Source organism: Photinus pyralis, unplaced genomic scaffold (genome assembly GCF_008802855.1).
Source record: "Photinus pyralis isolate 1611_PpyrPB1 unplaced genomic scaffold, Ppyr1.3 Ppyr1.4_LG5, whole genome shotgun sequence".
Taxonomy (NCBI): Eukaryota; Metazoa; Arthropoda; class Insecta; order Coleoptera; family Lampyridae; genus Photinus; species Photinus pyralis.
Window position 1 is genome coordinate 26,121,981 of NW_022170596.1, and position 19,322 is coordinate 26,141,302.

The 19,322-nt window shown below is 35.4% G+C and overlaps 1 protein-coding gene across 8 annotated transcripts in view; it reads left to right on the plus strand.

Annotated features, from left to right (window-relative positions):
* LOC116171529 (cyclic nucleotide-gated channel rod photoreceptor subunit alpha) overlaps positions 1–19,322 on the plus strand; it is a 249,034-nt gene that overhangs the window by 6,951 nt on the left and 222,761 nt on the right. For 6 of the 8 annotated variants that reach the window (XR_004145462.1, XM_031488416.1, XM_031488417.1 and 3 more), the window contains exon 1: positions 11,140–11,347. The exons of the other annotated variants lie outside the window; for them this stretch is intronic. The gene's annotated coding sequence lies outside the window, so the exon portion shown is untranslated. Of the gene's footprint in view, positions 1–11,139; positions 11,348–19,322 lie in introns of those variants that run through there. 8 annotated transcript variants of the gene reach the window in all.

A 19,322-nucleotide genomic window follows, 5' to 3' on the forward strand; every position in this document is an offset into this window, starting at 1 on the left:
AAACAGTTGCCGTTAATCTTAATAATGACATTTAAAATTGTACCGCACTTCATTTATTGGCCAGAACTTTATTGTTCTTATTGACTAAGAACGTTGAAAACTCGTCCTATTAAAAAGTAATCATTTCTGGCAAATTCCTCAGATTATTTTCGATTTCTTGAAAAACACAAATTCTTCTCAGAGTTTTAAATGAAGGGTAACATTGATCTCGAGGCGAATTTCATCGCGATAACCTTCCTGCGTAGTTGAGAATCATGTTCCTCCCCATTTTTTCGGATTAATTCCTGCCCAATTTTGTTTAACAAATCCACGTTTTTGAAAATTGCGTATAATAAGTAAACCATGTTTCTTTAAGAGCTAAATCGCTCCCTACCCCCCAAAAAGCACGCTAGGTAAGCCGATCCTTCAGAACCCACCCATCGAATTTTCTGCAGAATTGCTTCCTTACAATGCAGCAGATGCCCTAATGCCCCTAATCCTGATTCTGCGGTTTGGAACACGTAAAACTAATCAAGACTTCTCTTGTTACTCCGATAAACTGTTGCCAATCATTTCCGAAGAAAAATTCAGAAATATCTGTTACAAATAGGGCAGAAAGCGCTCTTCTGAGCCGTTACAAGCAGAGTTCAAAGGTATTTTTTTGTTTTCTTCGACTCTTTAATGCATAATGGTTTTCGATACAATCGAATTGCTTGATAGTCATGTAACAATTATAGTTCCGTTTAAAATTGCCAATGGCAGTTTTGCATCCCTCTATTGTGGAAGCTGAACTGCTTTTTGAACCGACGTTATATGCGAGCATTGAATAAAGATTTATTATTCAATGATGCGAGACATTCTTGTCATCAATAAAATCTTTGTTTGAAAAATTGTTGATCGTTAAGATTCACTTTAGGTATAGTATTTTACGTAATATTCACACCCATATATCAAAGTATTAAGTAAGTTCACAGTTCATAGTTCACAGAAAATCAACAACTTACTTGTGTAAAACTATGAAGAATTCAATTTTCTGTTCTAAACTAGTGAATTTACTCATATATTACTTACATCCATCTCTGCTTTGACAAATAACTTTAGTACTGCATCATAGATTTGTTCAAACTTTTGGAAACAATACAAAGAGACGGTTTTTGAGATTGAAATAAAAGTGCAGAAGTTTGATCTGCGGACCGTATACGTTTATCGATTGCAGGTACACTTGCGCTATTTACATATTGGATTTGAAACTCGCAACGTACAATCAAATAAACAGGTAAGGCATGTCACTGGAACGACCGATTCTAAATTGCTAATAATATTCCATCGGTCAGCTAGAGCCATACGTTTTGTAATAACGGCACAGCGGTCATGCATCGTAAGCAAGCATGCATGCTGCACGATGTCCTTTAAAACTCCAGCAACTGAATCATAAATTCTGCTTTCTACCGTCATAAAAATATATGTAGCTGTAAAGTTGAATCTCTCCCTCAAAAATAATGTTCCTAGTTTGCAACGCCGCGATGTGAACCTGAGGGTTAAATAACTTCATTAAATTAATGCTAACACATCGAGGATTTATAGTTTAAATATGCTTCTGTAGTAATATGGCCACAGGCAATGGTTTTCACAAGTACAAGTTTTAATTGAACAGCATAAAGTCATGGCCCTTGGTCTAAGCCTAAGGAAATGCTTCAGATGATATTTAGCAAGTAGTGGATAAATGCCTTAGAAGTCGATCGATTACCACAAAAACCATGCAGTCAATTGCAGTCAATAGGGGCAGCGCTGATGTTACAGATTTCTTCAGTCAATTTTGAGAATGACACAGCTGTGTCGTCAACTCATTCATACGAGTATAAGCGTTTACGACGACAACAAAGTAATTAGTTAAATTTTAGTGTAAAAAATTACACATTATCCTCGCATTATACACTGAGAATAAACTTTTCTCTGTTTTGCGTTTATAATGACAGTATTCCGATATCAAAAATAGTGCTGGAATGGGTTTCATTCCAACACTATTTTTGGTAACTATTTTCCACAACTGACAGATTTTTAAGAACATTTGGTATTCAGTGGTTGGCATGCTCGTCTAAATCATCCACGCTGATCATATACGCGAATGTTCAATTCAAAGTTCTGCCTGGATGATTTAGACGTTAATACTTATCTCAACGGTTTAATAAAATGTGGACTAATTTCACTTATTGTTATAACATTATGTTACAGTTATTAACGATACGGGTAATTGAAATCATTAGGTATTGAAAATTCAGTGTAGGTACTTAGAGAAATCCACATTTAATACAAATGAGGTGTTATAACCTAACAAAATTACAAAACTAATCTTTGTCACTAAATGTACAATTATTATAAACTTTTAGAATAATTGTGGAATTATTGCCTGGTAGCAAATTATGAACAGTCTCTTCTGCTAACTGTCGAAGCTCTGGAGGAGTGGATGGAAGAATTTCTTCGCACATTATTCACTTTTTATTGAAAAAACTAAAATATACTGCACAAATTCGTATTTGACGCGCTTGTTAAATTGAATTTTTTCAAAATGTAGCGTAGCCAACTTAATTTCTTTATTGAAAAATTGTTGGTGTTGCCAACTTAATTTCTTTATTGAAATATTTATTACAGAAAATGTCAGAATTGTTAATTTTTTTAATAAAATTAAAATGCTCAACAGAGAAAATAGTATAAAGCATATGTTGCAGAAGGCCTTTCTAGCACTCGTTCATTCGAACCTCAGGTTCGAAACTTGAACTCGTGCTAGAATATAGCGCCTTCTGCAACTTATGCTTTAATATACTATTTTTCTAGCGTGGATGACGAACTTTATGATACATTTGAGGAATACTATTTATTCCGTTGACGACTCAAATGAAGAGCAAACCAAGCTTCAGATTTCCCTAAATGTAGTAGTTGAGTTCAGTTCTGGTTTATTATTCACTGAAATAATTTACTAATGTTCCGCAATATGGAAACTTGGATTTTACCCTTATACACTCCAGGTTTTAACAGTTATCAAAAGCACAAATTACTCGTCTTTAAATTTTTTACCCAAAATTGTCATGAGGCGTTCATTTTCATGCCCTCTTTGTCAGGAAATTTTCGATTCTATGACAGAGGCAGATCAGATTACTTTTCCGCACTTGCCTTTGTCGATGTGTCGGTCAATCTGTCTGCGTTCTCATATACGAATTGAAACCGGCAAGGTCAAGCAGTTTAAGGAGACTATCAGGTGATAACCGATTGTACCGTTTGACACATTCAAAGGAACAAAAGGGCCTTGCTGGATTGCCGAATTTAGAGATTTCATTCTGACTATTTGGATAAGTATAATTAGCAGAAGTTTTTAAATGGGTTACAGATAACAACCGCCGATTAAGTCGAGCATGGGCAGACCGCGGCCTCAGGGGGCCCTAGGCAAATATGTCTAGGGTGCCCTATCCTTAATGAATTTCGGGCTTGATTTCGGGTTTTCGAAAAACATCTTCATTTCTATTTTTATTATTTCTTCAGAAAGTTATCATTAAAATTACAGGTACAGCAAACGCACTAAGTATGAATACAATGAAAAATATTGAAATACAGTAGTCTTGATAGTCAGAAGTGGGGAATGCAATACCGGGATTCCGGGATCCCAAAATACCGGGATCCCGCGGGATTTGCGGGACTGAGGAATTTGTCGACCAAGGCGACGACTCTGTTTACTTTGTTAATGAAACTGATAACGGCGAATTATTTTTTAAATAATTGTTAAACTTTTTTCGTTAAAAATGTACTATGATTTTTGAGGCACTTTAGAAGACTTTTTGTGCTTTACAGGTAAGGTTTTTTTGAGTTCTAAGTTAGACTAGAAACCAATTTCGAAAGAAAATTTAAAGGGCTGTAACTTTTGAACTAGTAGCCCAATCTTGGAACTGTTTGAAATTATGGATTTTACAGGCCACATTCTATAAGAAAATTTTTTTCCGGGTCGATCTGAGATAATTTTTTTTGAGGGCCTCAAAAAAAGGCAGTATACAACCTTCCTTTTTTTACCAAAAATCGACTGCATCAAAATTTCTCGGGAAAACACTTTTTCTTATTAATTTTGGGGCGTAGAATCCAAAACATTTCGTACTTTTTCGATCAAACTTCTCAATCAAAAGTTATAGACTAGAAACCAATTTCGAAAGAAAATTTAAAGGGCTGTAACTTTTGAACTAGTAGCCCAATCTTGGAACTGTTTGAAATTATGGATTCTACAGGCCACATTCTATAAGGAAATTTTTTTCCGGGTCGATCTGAGACAATTTTTTTTGCGGGCCTCAAAAAAAGGCAGTGTATAACCTTCCTTTTTTACCAAAAATCGACTACACCAAAATTTCTCGGGAAAACACTTTTTCTTATTAATTTTGGTGCGTAGAATCCAAAACAATTCGTACTTTTTCGATCAGACTTCTCAATCAAAAGTTATAGACTAGAAACCAATTTCGAAAGAAAATTCAAAGGGCTGTAACTTTTGAACTAGTAGCCCAATCTTGGAACTGTTTGAAATTATGGATTTTACAGGCCACATTCTATAAGAAAATTTTTTTTCCGGGTCGATCTGAGACAATTTTTTTTTCGGGGCTCAAAAAAAGGCAGTGTACAACCTTCCTTTTTTACCAAAAAAATCGACTACACCAAAATTTCTCGGGAAAACACTTTTTCTTATTAATTTGGGTGCGTAGAATCCAAAACAATTCGTACTTTTTCGATCAGACTTCTCAATCAAAAGTTATAGGCTAGAAACCAATTTCGAAAGAAAATTCAAAGGGCTGTAACTTTTGAACTAGTAGCCCAATCTTGGAACTGTTTGAAATCATGGATTCTACAGGCCATATTCTATAAGAAAAATTTTTTTCCGGGTCGATCTGAGACAATTTTTTTAATTTTTAATAAAATTTTGTGCATCTTTTCTCTAATTTGACCATTTGACTCTGGTCGCAAAAACACAGTGCCAGATTTTTCATACTGAATTGAGGCATTCCTCTTTTATCTGGAACCAAAGCAGAAGAAAGTCAAATTTTAACACTCAACATCAACAATTTATCAAAGAGGAAATTTTTAATCCGAATACGTCATAAAATAAATATAAATAAAATCCAGAAACACCCTACGAAATTTGAATCAATATCTAAAGGAGTCAAACATCCTAAGGATTAAGAGAAAGGCAAACGATTATGTATTTAGTCTCTTTAATTTAAATTATTCCCCAGTGTGATCTTTTACTGCGAATTGGTACAAATAATATTTCCATTTAATTTTGAGTAGTTTCATCCAATAACGAATATTTAAAAAAGTCTGTTCCTGATAGACATAGATACCATGGTAATTATTAACAGCCATGTGTATCCATAAGAGGACCAATTGTTTCCACGCAAATCACTGATTCCCAATAATTGGAAAATCTCTTAGAAAGTTAGCGCTTCTTGTGTATTCCCAAAAAATGAATGGGAAAAATGTGGCACTTATCTTTTCTTGATAAAATAAATTATTTAGATAAAACAGCATCCATGATCCACAGTAACATATCGCATGTAAGACGATTTGCTCACTTTTTCAGACTAGAAGGATGGAAACAATTTGTGCAGTGTAATTCAGCACTTCAAAGCCCTTTTATTTTGCTATATGTAAGCGAAACCACAAAATTATTCGTACAAAGAAGAACCGAAAATGAAAAACTTCAATCGGTGCGGATTAAAAACGGTTATCGGCATCGCACGTATAATCCAATTGAATTGCAAGTTTCTAATTATTTTCGTTGTTTTGGGTAATTTAATTTATGTAACACCGCTTTCAATTTGAAACCGGTTGCCGTTTTAATCAAATTTGCTATCCACTTTTTCGTTTTGCCACAAATTTCAGCTTTAATGATTTATAATAGAGCGAGACATTGAGATTTCCGTCTCATTGCTTAATATTATTTGCAACGCAATATAATTAAGTACATTTTGTAATAATCAAATTTCTTGCGGTTTTGGTTAACGCTAAGTAATTTTGCAAATAGTCTAATGCAATGCGGCAACCGCATAGAAGAGATTAGTGGAGTTAATCCTGTGCTATCAATCCATTCTGTGCAATATAATTCGGAGGCTTTAGCTACACATACGTGTAGTAATGGTACAATTGTATGAATAGTCTATGAAATGTGACGATTCTTTTGTATGTAGCATTTTAAAGTGGTCTTCTGTTTTTATGTGCACAATGTTCGTTCTATGCACCTTATAGATCTATACCTATAGGGCGCAAACAACTCAAAGTTGGAAGTTGGGATATTTGTAATGCTGTCAAAGTTTTACATAATATATTCTGTTTGGAGTAAATTTCATGCTAAGGCCCCAGGACCTCTTTGATTCGTTCTTAAACTTAATAATAATAATCTTCTACTTAAATCCTCAGTATAACACCCTGATATTTTAGTTCTCCTAAAACTTAATACGTAGACTATCCATGAATCAGAAGCTCCTTAGGACTTTTTAAAAACCACTCTCGGAGACTTTTGGTAAATACAATACGAGCCTTCAATAACAACCCTTTTCAGACAATGTGTAATTAGCGGTCACTTACTTGGGATATATTTTCGCTAAAGTAGTACATTGCGAAAAAAAGCTGCTGTAAGGTTTCAAAACGTAACTGAAGGATTGCACCTGCCTGCATTGAGTCGGTACAAGATATTGCTGAATTGGCAAGTCAATTTTGGTACAATTCTGAGCGTTTCTGAATAGTTAGACAGAGAATCACGATAAAATCTTATAGTAAATGATAATATTGGATCGGGATATAACGACACATCGCTCATCGCCTTATGGTGATGCAATTAGTATACGTAGGATTGATTGATAATGACTTTACGGTTTATGAGCTTATGAAGTTTCTTAGGACCATATTTAATTAGATCCGCATTTGGGAACTGAAAATCCAAATTAAACATTCTTTGAAACGCGTATAACTTGAAAGTAATTTCGTAAACACCGACTTTGGGCAGCAATCGGAAAACTATTCATAAATCACTACTCAATTTAACTGACAAACAAAACTTTAAAACATCGGCTGGCTGCCGGAAAAATGCGTATTTGAATATACACGCAACGGACTGTTCCGTACGCTAAGTCAAACGAACCATCTCCATCATTATTTTTCATTTTCGGCAAGAGCCGACGAAATGCGAGCACTTGTTTACATCGGCCCTCCTTATCCATAAACTTTGTGCATGTGCCATCGTTTAACTCAATTAAATTCTACTTTGATAAAGTCCCCTTATAAAACGTTTCTAAATAATTCTCGAATAGACCCCATAATTCCTTTACTCACGTTTCTTAACTTCTAATCTTAATTCTTAACCTTCACACTTAAAATTGTAAAATCAAAATTCCTCCATATTTTGTCGCAGAATGTTTATACAAATTAATGAAACCTTGACGGTTTGCGAACTGACTTTATTTCAACGTTCCATTCATTTCGGTAAAATCAAAAATTGAAATTATTCGCTCGCTCAAAAATTTGTGAATTTCATAATGAATATATTTTAACAGAGAAATCTTTTATAGAAAAGAATTGTTGAATAATATTCTGTTTTCAGAATAAGTAAACGGGGTCGAGTAAAAAGTTAACGGACGTAATCTAATTTTTTTTAAAGGAACACCCCGTATATTTTAATCCAAAAAGATAGCATATTAATAATTCTGTTTTCAAAAAGACGTAAATAAAATATAAATATCATAGATGGTATTGGTTTACTATGCGATTAATATAAACTTTAAACCACAGAAGGCTATGAAACAAAAGCTAATTTCTTAGAAACGAAACTATGTTGACATTGTAGCTGAAAAGACATTACTATTAAACAATATATTTTAATAGACAAAGAGTAGAGGTAAAAAGTTTTAAAAAATCGTATAGAAAACTAATATCATTCACGGAGTGTTATTTTTTTGAAAAGAATATTTAATTTGCTATCTTTTTAGATTAAAATATACAGGTTGTTCCAGAAACCTGTCTTAATAGATTCTTATTTATTTCTGACGATGCAAACTGAAACATATTGCAAAGGATTTTCATTACGTACTGCTGTCGGATTTATCAGATTTCGATTCTACACTTTAATCCATTGGAAACCTCACTACACTTCTCAAACGGACCTGTCAGTTTCGAGTTGTTTAATTATGCGAACTGTCAGTTTCATGGTATGTTCACAAATAAACGTGAAATCCCTTCGATATAAAAATTAAAAACGTGCTGAGAGTGTCAAACAACAATGAAGGTGGTATACAAGTAGGGGTGAAAGTGGTGATATGCAAATGTTTTCACACAGTTCCTTTTTTGGTAAACTTTTTTTACTATACATGCCGGCACAAGGGTAGCATTAACGCATGCGCGGCACTAACATTGCATTTAGTTTCGTCAAAAGTGTACAAGGTTTCCAGAACATTTATAAATTGTGATGATCTTCAATGGCATGTTGCTTCAGCGTATGAGGTTAATTATTTGATAATTCACTCCGTACTACCGTTTACTCATTTTTGAAGGTCTTTGGTATCACTTACTCTGTCACAGTATCACACATGAAGATTTTTATAATTTTTAAGAGATAAAAATACCTGCTTCCACAAAAATAACAAAAAAAATGCGCTATTGCGGCTATTTTGTCCGTCCGTCTGGCCGTGCGCCTGTCGTTCCTACGGCAGTTACTAGATTTTTATCGTAACAGCTATTGTTTTACTTTTTTCGCTTTGTGGTTCGTTATCGTGCTGAAGCCTGCACCAAGGAAGGAATTTTGACTGCGTCATTTACGAAAAAAGCAAAAATTTTTTCAGTCCTCACACACTTTTGTGCTTATTGTGGTTATAAATCCTATACGCTTGTTGCATTTTGCTTCTTGGTTAGCGAAAACTCAAACATGAACCCCAGTTTTAGCGATCATTTTGGATCGGAAAGATGCAACAATTTAATCAAACACCAATTTGATTTAGGAAACGGTCAAATGCATTGATAAAGAAAAAGAAAATTGACTTTACTGGCAGCCATGGTTATTACTTTATCTATATAAATGTATGTCTGTCTGTATGTCTCCTATGACTGCCTAAACTGCTCATGCGATTGCGATGAAACTTTGGGGAATCGTTGAGCGTATACCCGCGAAAGTTTCTATATAAATAAAAATCGTCTATACTTTTTTGATGGACGAATGTTTCTTTTCTTAACAGAAGGTGCTTTGTATACAATCAAATTAAATGTGTCAAGAAGCGCACAAGCACAAATTTCTTATTTGTAGACCATTTTTTTCCGACATTTTAACTGAAGAGGCATAAAAGTGAATTAAAATCAGGTATGAAGAAATAGAATGCGAATGTACAGGTAAATTTTTTCTAACCACCTTTTCTAAAATTTTAGTTGACAATTCAACTCATGTATAAAAAATCGCATAAGCCGCAGTGCAATTGTCACTTTGACGGCGGCAAAAGTTACCTGCAACTTTTCCAGCGACAAATGCACTAGTGGTTTTTTCACTTATTCATTTTCGAAACAAATATCGTATTATCCTGTCCCATATGACTAGATGACGTCTGTCAATAATTGATTAGTTTGGTGAATTTCTTGTTCGTTAAATTGTCCTGCCGAATTACACTCGAGGTTTGTATTTAAACCGAGTAAATTTGTGTTGTTGCAATTCAAATCTGTTGCCTTTTAGCAATTGAACTCGAAAAACTGTCAACCTATTAGTTGACAGTTTTTCTCGTCTAATTGCTAGGCAACAGATTTTCATTACCTAAACAACCCAAATTTACTCGGTAAAATACAAACCTCTTGTGCAATTATAAGTGAAAATGAATTGGAACTGCACGTCAAAACATGAATTGTGTATGGGAAAACCAAACTTTTTCAGTTGAAGGCGGATCTTTCCGAAATTTTAACAGAAGGTGCCTTTTAAATAATGGTTCGTTATCATTTTGGGTAAATGGCTGAAACGAATTTGTCTGGGGTCTCGGGAAAAATACTATTAATGTGGAAATGCGCTTATTGTAAATCGTTTACGATAGCTTTTCTAACTTGTTCAAATTAAAGCACCCTTCTTTCATATTGAATGAGCGATAACAATTTGAATTCATAGTCGATTTAGGAATTCAGTATGAAACTCTCAACCAATTAAAGTAGGGTATTATTTTCCATGCATACCCTTGTAGTATTACTTTTGCACCCCTGCGGTCGAAATACTACTTAACCTTTCATTTTGAGCAATACACTACCACACTCGCCATTGAAAAGAATTATAAAGCATTCTCTACGTTTGAAGAAGCCCCCGAGGCGTCCAAAAAGACGTCATACGTTTCAAGACAAAAACCTCTCCATGAATAATAACATGCACTGTGATAAGGGCAGTTTTATATGAAAGTTTGATGGGTTTCTGTACCGAGCTCTGCGTTACATTTACGGAGGTAGTGCTCTAGTTCAATCCCTCTAATAATTTACAAGTGACATATGGAATATTGGATGGCGCCAAATTTGTGGTGTTAAAGCTCACGTTTTTTTATAAAATGGCTTGAATGACATTCCAGAGCCTTTCAGGAACGAGAGCCGTCTCTCAAAGATTTTCAGGAACAACGCACTTATGACGTCTCTCTCTTTGCTAACCTATTTTGATATACACTCCCAGAACGTTCGTTACAATCGTGCAAATGTAGCCCTTATTAAGTTAATTTTCCTTAATTACTTTATGTGTTCAATACATCGCTGACCCTTAAACGCGAATTCATTTATTCTGTGTATGCGGAGCTCGTCGCAATTTTATGATAGCGTAACCGCTTTAAAAATTGAAATTGCTGATATTCCATTAAGGGCCACATTGTTAAACGCATACTTTGGATAAAGCGTTATTGAGTGCGTCGCTGCAACCCCTTAACTACACCCAGAAATACGACACCACCAAATCATATATCTGCGATAAAAAATACATAGAAGTGCAAGGTGAAAATTAGTGTTGCGTGTGTAATGTTTGTGATCTCTAATAAGCTTTGCGTATTTTCCTTGTTTTATCTCGAGTCCGGGCATACAGATAGAGCTGGATGCTGGAGTTTGCGCCTGAAAACCTGGATCCGCAGTAGTAAATCGACGGCAACTGGCAGGGTTGTTGCGAAAACCGAGTAGATCTGCAAAAAAAAACTTTTACTTATGTCGTTTTATTTGCCTAGCGGATTGTGGTATTTTAGGATTATTGTGCTCTATTCTCAATTAAAAATCGGATGCGCGAATTGTATTTGTTGGTAGCGGTGGTGCCGGTAGTTTTTACATGGAGTGATTCAATTAGCTTAGTTCGCATTGAAGTTTTTTGGTAGGTGTTTTGGTACTATTTTGCGGTTGTATGTTAATTAGTTGTGCCATTATGCGACTTGGGTTTTGAGAGAAATTGGGAAAACGCCGGTTGGCTTTTCGATCGTAGGGGCCAATGGGATTGGTAATTGGTAAGCAACGTGGTTTGAGAGGTCGTGGCCATATGTTAAGATCACAGCCTTAAATCGATGCTAGCTTTTTCTCAATATTAACGCAATGCGATGGAGATGCTTCCTCGTTGACTTCTAGAACAAGTTTCCAATTTTCTATTGAACGAGACTGATATAATTTCTGTTAGAGAGATAAGATAGCGTATCATATACGTACGAAGCTAATTTGATGTTTCCCAGTTTTCAACCATTTTGATGCAATAGAGTATACGTATGCGGATCCTGCATTCATTTGAGCTCTAGAGAATGCTTAGGATCTCTGTATTTGATCTGTTATAATTTACGTGGAAGTTCATCATAAAGTTACGCGGTATGTCAAAGTAATTCACCCCCCGACATAAGTGATTAAAACTTGACCCTTCTCTTGCAAAAAATTACGTTTTTCTTGTGCGAGAATGAGAATGGCAAATTTAGATCTAGGGTTAGTTCCCTTTAACCTTATGAGTTTAAGCTTCCTGCATGAAAATCAAAAGTTTAATGAAAATACTTTGTGTTAACTTTAGGGTTGGTTTTCTTTGAGGTATAATACGATCCACTTTTGATAGTAAATCGAGTAGCAAATTCAAATAAAGGTCCGAAAGGGTATTTCTCCAACATCGGTGTAACCGAAACTGATCTTATTCTGTGGCATGGGTGAGGTTGATTAAAGATTGCGGTATTTAGTTGCGTTTGAGAGCTTGTTTTTCCGGGATCTCGGCTTCACCAACAACCTTAATCGTAGGATAACAAACTTTAAATGGCGAACGTTGAATCCTTTTATATCATTATATGTTGATATGAGAGCTTACAAACTGTCAGCACTTCGACAGAGCAATTTAAACCAAACGTGTGTAGAGTTGGCCTCAAAATAGAAATCCTATCCAATTTCCTTTGCGGATAACAATCTTGCAGAAGTACGACTGCAATCTTTTTAAGACCCTTCTGTAAGTTCTTTCTTTCTGCATTTGTATTTTATTGGCTACATTGCACCTGGTCACCTACTGTGTAGTTAATTAGATTTTATAGGTACGTGATATATTCCTCTGTTTATTGCATAAGATACCTAATTCTTTTGAAGGTTTTTCCAGGTATTTTACACAGTTCACGACGGACTATATATAATTTAAGTACGACAATTCCACTCATGTATAAAAAATCACATAAGCCGCAGTGTAATTGTCACTTTGACAGCGGCAAAAGTTACCTGCAACTTTTCCAGCGACAAATGCACTAGTGGTTTTTTCACTTATTCATTTTCGAACCAATAATCGCATTATCCTTACCCATATGAGTAGTTTGACGTCTGTCAATAATTGATTAGTTTGGTGAATTTCTTGTTCGTTAAATTGTCCTGCCGAATTACACTCGAGGTTTGTATTTAAACCGAATAAATTTGGGTTGTGGCAATTCAAATCTGTTTCCTTTTAGCAATTGAACTCGAAAAACTGTCAACCTAAAAATGCTCCACCTGCGGTGTCGCATTTTTATTAGTTGGCAGTTTTTCTCGTCTAATTGCTAGGCAACAGATTTTCATTACCTAAACAACCCAAATTTACTCGGTAAAATACAAACCTCTTGTGCAATTATAAGTGAAAAATTGAGTGGTTGCTTTTCAATTAAATGTGATCTTATGAGGGGATAATACCTTTCCACATTTTTATATAATGTTTTGTTTATTTTGTAACTGCGTGGTGTGAAATTCGTCTACAATCCTTACATCCTTTAACAGAAAAAGAGGCACAACGATGGTAAACGAAAGGAAAAATTATACGAAGTTTATCTTTTATTATTATTAAAAAAATGGTTAATAAAACAGTTTTGTACAACACGTTTGTGGGACACAGAATTTGGTTGAGTATTTGTTAAAAATGACAAGTACAAACCTTTCCTCGGCTCCTAAGTAGCCAGATTGAGTCGATTGGCAGTTACATAATAGAGACTACAGTTTCCAAGTTCTAACTCAGATGGTCTCGAAAGTCTCATAAAATAAGCGTTCATTCAACACGAAAGTCACATCCTAACCTCGAGCCTAAACTTAAAAAAAATGTGGCACCATCAACCTAGCCTATCTACTAGTCTGGGATGTTAGGAAAAAAGTTCGCATCGTTGTCCTCTTATTCATTATTCAAACCTGGAGGTCATGTTCGAATTTTTTATAAAGAAGTGGCTAATAAATAATGTGATCAGAATGTTCGTTTCGTTGCGATATTCATATTGTCCCCCCACCCCCCCAATATAAAATCAGTTGTACAGCTAGCATCAGATCAACGACAGCCAAGATCTCGGTTTTGTGTGGGTATCGGGGGTGGCGCTGAGTCAAAGTAATTGTGTCCCTAAGTAATTAGCAGTTGGCCATAATTTTCTCGTCAACCCGCACTGAAAAAGTTCTATCCCTGAGTGCCACAAAACTTTATGTGACTAAACTACTTACCCTTGTGGCTAGGTAAGCCACTTTTGAGCTAAAAAATCAAACAAATATAGAAACTATAGCTAGTTGGCTCCAGAATGGGTAGGCAATCCCTACCCAGTCATTAGCAATCTATATTTTCGCCCTCCCCCCTCCTCCAAAAGGTGGTTTCGGGAGCATATTATGAACGTGGCGCTACGTCGGAACAGTAAGAGGGGGGGAGCGGGGGCTTTACTAAAAAATACGAACTTTATCTCACTTTTGGACTTAAGCACCCATACTGTACATTCATCTTATAGTTTGTTGCTTTTTATTGTGAAAATTAGAACGAACCATAGCAACATGAGGACACTTATTTTAAGGTTCTTCTAATAACGCGTTCAAAAAAATGTTTGTGGTAATTTTGCAAAATACAACTCCACAGCATTCGTATTCGCATTCGATCAAAATCAACACCCCCTGGTTCCTGTTATGTTTTTTGAGTTTTGGAACGAGATGCTACTTACCTACAGGGTGCCAGACAGGGATTCGTTGGATACCTTGAACAATTTGTACTTTTTGCGTTTTATAGTTGTCTGAAATCACCTAGACCAAGAAAATCTCACTAATTTGTTGTCTACGTCGTTTCTGTTCTGGGTCGAGCCCCTTGGGAATCCATTGCGCCGACACTTCCCAAATCTACCTTGTTAGTTTCAGGTTTCAAATTGTAACCTTTAACTATAAAATTTGATGAAGATGATGATACAAACATTCGCTCAAAGTAGAGATAAAAAACTGTTGCCTGTTGACCATTCACAGTTTTAAATTTCACATACACTTGAAGACATAGAAACATATTTTCAATTTTGAAATGATCACCTTTTAGTTATAGCCCTGAAGACGAAGCTTAAAATAGTACAACTAGCAATTTTTTCAAAATGCATCGATTTGCCCGAAAATTTGGGAATTACTTTAACTTACACCCTTCGCCGTTGGAGGCCATTCATGTTTTAGAGGTGAAAACTACCCCTTCTTTGCTTACAAAACTATGTATTAAAACTTAAGTGAATAAAATTTGGTTCAGATGAGTTGAGTTTGGAACGATATTTCAGAATATTTGAACCCTTAAAAACTACCTCTTATAATTTACAATGTTTAAAAACTACTTTTTAGGCTATCATCACAAAAACGTTGATTTTATGGTCGCTTATGCGGCCATAAAGTTTCACTTTATTGTACACATCTGTCAAACTGTACTTATTTGAAACTGATGTGTGAGAAACAGTAATCTGTTTGATACAAAGCGTCTATCTGGTCTCGCGCCATCAAGGATTGGGCCATCCACGTGCGTTTTTTTCATTTTCGGACTTGTAGGAATGTTTCACACCATTTTGCATAATCACAATGTTCACATTTAAAATTATAGTTTGACGTTTCAATCTTTACTGCTTGCAGACCTTTTTGAATTGTAGAACCAAAACATGAGGAAGATGTTGTTGCTTACATTATTATACGAATAATCACCAGCAATTAACCGAGAACACAAGTAGCTACCTATACCATACCTACCATCAAAGTAGGTAATCAGGTTTCTAATAATTGTACAGCATGTTAACTATAAAGTCTTGGAAGCCACAGTTACGAAGGACCTATTGCATTTGACATTATTAAAATCTTGCGCAGCGGAGGAAGTTGCGATTGTACTTTTACTCTCAAACGCCTGCTCTTATATCATATATGACTTAGGGTCGCAACGCTTGCAGCTTCCAAAATTTCATTTTGGGTATCTGAACTGTCGCTATCACCCATTTTGATACGCACAAAACACACGCAAAGATGCTAATTATAATTTATTACATGATAGGAAATGCTTTGTTTTTAATTGTCTAAGATAACCATGATTTTCAGAAAAAATATGTTTATGAGCAAATTTTTGAATTCTTTTTTGATGATCGCCTAAAAAATGTTGTGTGCACCTTGGCCAAAAGTGATTTGTTAGGCCTCATCTGGATTGCGGCCTCGGCTACCGCCTCGGCCACAAACAGCAGCTTCGGCCAAAAAAGATCACTTTTACGGCCTTGGTACACAAATAACTATTAGTAGCTAAAAATACGTACATGCAAATTTATACACAAACAATTAAATTTCAAATTGTTATCATTTTCATAGGATTTTAACATTTTCCATTCATTTTACCAACGTCATGAGCACCCTTTCCTCGTCTTCTTTAACAATTGGAGCACTGTTGTCACTATGGTCTCCGGAACATCCATAACAAGTTAATTTGCAGTAACAGCGTAACGCCCAATTTTCCTACAGCCACATATGACACAGCATCCATTTTTACAATTGCAACAAATCCCTTTTTAAAGGTACAAAACTATCTCTTACTCTTAGTTTTAAAAGGGGGCGAGCTTAAAGGGCTCCAACGAGGTAGTGCTTGCATATGAATCACACAGTTGTCGTACGGCAAAATTTAATTTAAAATTAAAGAAAGCTACAATTTGATACTGTAGCATTTTTTACGCACCTTCAGTTGTAGCTTTTTTGATTTTAAACATTTTGCTGTACGACAAAAATTATGTGAGATTAATGCCCGGTTTCACAAACGATGATTGATTAAAAATATTAGAATGTTAGCCACCTTTGATTATACGCTCAATTGTTTCCCATTCTAATATTTTTAATCAGTGATTACCTTAATCATCGGTTGTGAAACTGGGCAATAGACGCTTAAAGCGCGGTTTAGACGCTACGATAAATTGTAACAATTTATTGTTACGATCGAATCGTTACGATTTATCGTTGCGTGTGAACAGAGGATTGTAGCGATTTATTGGAATTGGAATTGGATTGGATGGTTGATGGCGGCCGGCTTCAATTTCTGCGAATCGTAGCGATAAATTGGAACGTGTAAACAATATCAGCGATTTATCGCTACGATTTGTGCCTAATGTTGCCGACGTGAACCAGTTTTGTATCCATTTGGGCTACTTGGACTGTCTCTAGCGCACACGTTTTACATTTGGCGAGTGGCGATCAAGTTTGGCCACCCAAAAAAAAATATTTAGCGACACATGGCTACTCATAAATCATAATCGAGATTAAGAGTCTATTGTAACTTGTAAGCAAGCAATGTAAGCAATAAAATGCGAGTATAATTTATATTAGTGGACAGAACCAAAAGACAAGTTGAAAAGTAAAAAAATAAAAACTGTATTAAACCGTGATCGACAATGAGATTGGAACAAGAAATCGTTACATGTAAACAGTATACGCACTCTTTCGATTTATTGAACGATAAATTGGACAATCAGATCGTTACGATTTATCGAAGCCAAGATCGTAGCGTCTAAACCGCGCTTAAAACGCATATTTACAATGCGACCACTACCTCGTCGGAACTCTTTAAGATTGCCTGTCCCCTTTTAAAGCTAAAAGTAAGAGACAATTTTATAAAATGTTTTGCAATTGTCAGAAAATTCGCCCTTACTTGTTCTGGATGCTCAGGCGAACATAGTGATAACAGTGCTCCGATTGTTAAACAAGACGAGTGTAAGAAGATGGTTTTATGACGTTGGTAAAATGAATGAAAAACGTAAAAAGTATAGTTTTTAAACACTGTGATGTTTTAATGGGTGGTTTTAAGGGTTTAAAAGTGACAAAATTAGTAATATATTAATCAATAACATTTTAAAATTAAAACGCTGTGATTATTTATTAATTGTTTAATTAAACCGCAATAATGATTGGTTTTTAAGGGTTGAAATAATCTGAAATAATGTTCGAAAGCATCTAACAATCATTACTCAACTCATCCGAACAAAATTTTACTCACCTTAAGTTTCAATATATGGTTTTGTAGGCAACAAGGGGTAGTTTGCACCACTAAAATATAAAGAGCGCCCATCGGCATAATACAGATTTTGAAGTTGAGGGTAAGTTGAACTTGATCCTAACTTTTCATGCAAAACGGTGCATTTTGAAAAAATTTTAAGCTTCGTTTCCTGGACTATTATTAGTTCAGTAAGAATAGATCAAAAAATGGCAAATAGGGGAACTAAATCATGTATTACTAATTCCTTCGGAAATGTGTAGAAGAAGGTTCCCTGATCAACATATAATAAAGTCCCCCCGACTACGGGGTGTGCTAGAGGGGTGAGGGGGGAGACCGTGATTTTGATGGGCACATTTGATAGTTTTTTACTTCCAATTTGAAAACGGTGCGTCCTAGAAAGACATTCTTTTCATATAAATACAAGCTCATTAAATTTGCTACAACTTTGATTCACTTCTTCACTTTCTTAAAAAACCCACCGTTTTTAAGTTTTTGACCCACCAAGATTGAATACCTATGTGGATTATACACATGACCGTACGAGCTAACTCGATCCGCTTAGCGGGATTTACCCTCAACAGCGGTGGGGTTGGCTGAGAGGAGAGGATCGAATGCTCCACCCCATTGGCAGTGGCATAATAAAAGAAACCTAACATCGTCTCTTCTGTTTTATCATAAGTCAAGTCAAAATAAGTGACCAGCGCAAAGGAGGTAATATGATGGCGACTTCCGCCGCGTGCTATACTACCAACGCACCGAGGCAAATTAAGAAAAATAACAACTTTTGTTCCCCAGGCATTCTTACACTAAAACACCCTGTTCTGTCGCTAACACATAAACATAAATTACATATAGTAACAAAAAATTATAACGTCCTCCATAAGGGATTTTATTTACCAAAACAGTTTAAATAATTTCTGTCGCCCTTGAGAATCGCAATATAAAATGCTATTCTACAGTTATACATACATACAGAAATAAGTAAAATTACACTAAATGAAAAATAAACAGCGCAGTAGATATAATAAAGGTGTACGAGTGATTAGGTGTATAACCAACACATACCTTCCTCGTACCTAAATTGTTGGTAGGTATAGAACAATTGTACAGTAAGCTATCTTTAAGAAGAATAAAATGAAAAAAATCTACCGATTTCTATAATAGTGTAGGCGTCGCGACGCCACAAAAAACTAATCGATATCACAAACTCTGAAAGTCGACCGTTTCTTGTAGCGCGCTAAGATCTAATAGCGCTAATCAAATTTGCAACACTAGTTAATATATAAGATCCCAGTTCGCTCATAGATCCTTTCATCCGCCCTGCAGTATATTAATATGAAAAGGTTGTTTTTCATTGATTTTAATACGAATAAGATCTCCTTTCATGGACGGGTATAAGATCAAAGAAAAAGGAGAAATTCGATCTCTCATTTTCGGGAATTAAAATTTCTGCTTTGGAAGAGACTTTTCGAGCGAAAAAGGAGATTCTTTTACCTAAATTGACAGGAAGCTTATTTACAACTGGGTCGTTAATTATAAGCGGAAAAAAGTGTACAGTACAGATGTATATTAAAAATTTGTCTGGCGACACATTTTCCATGGT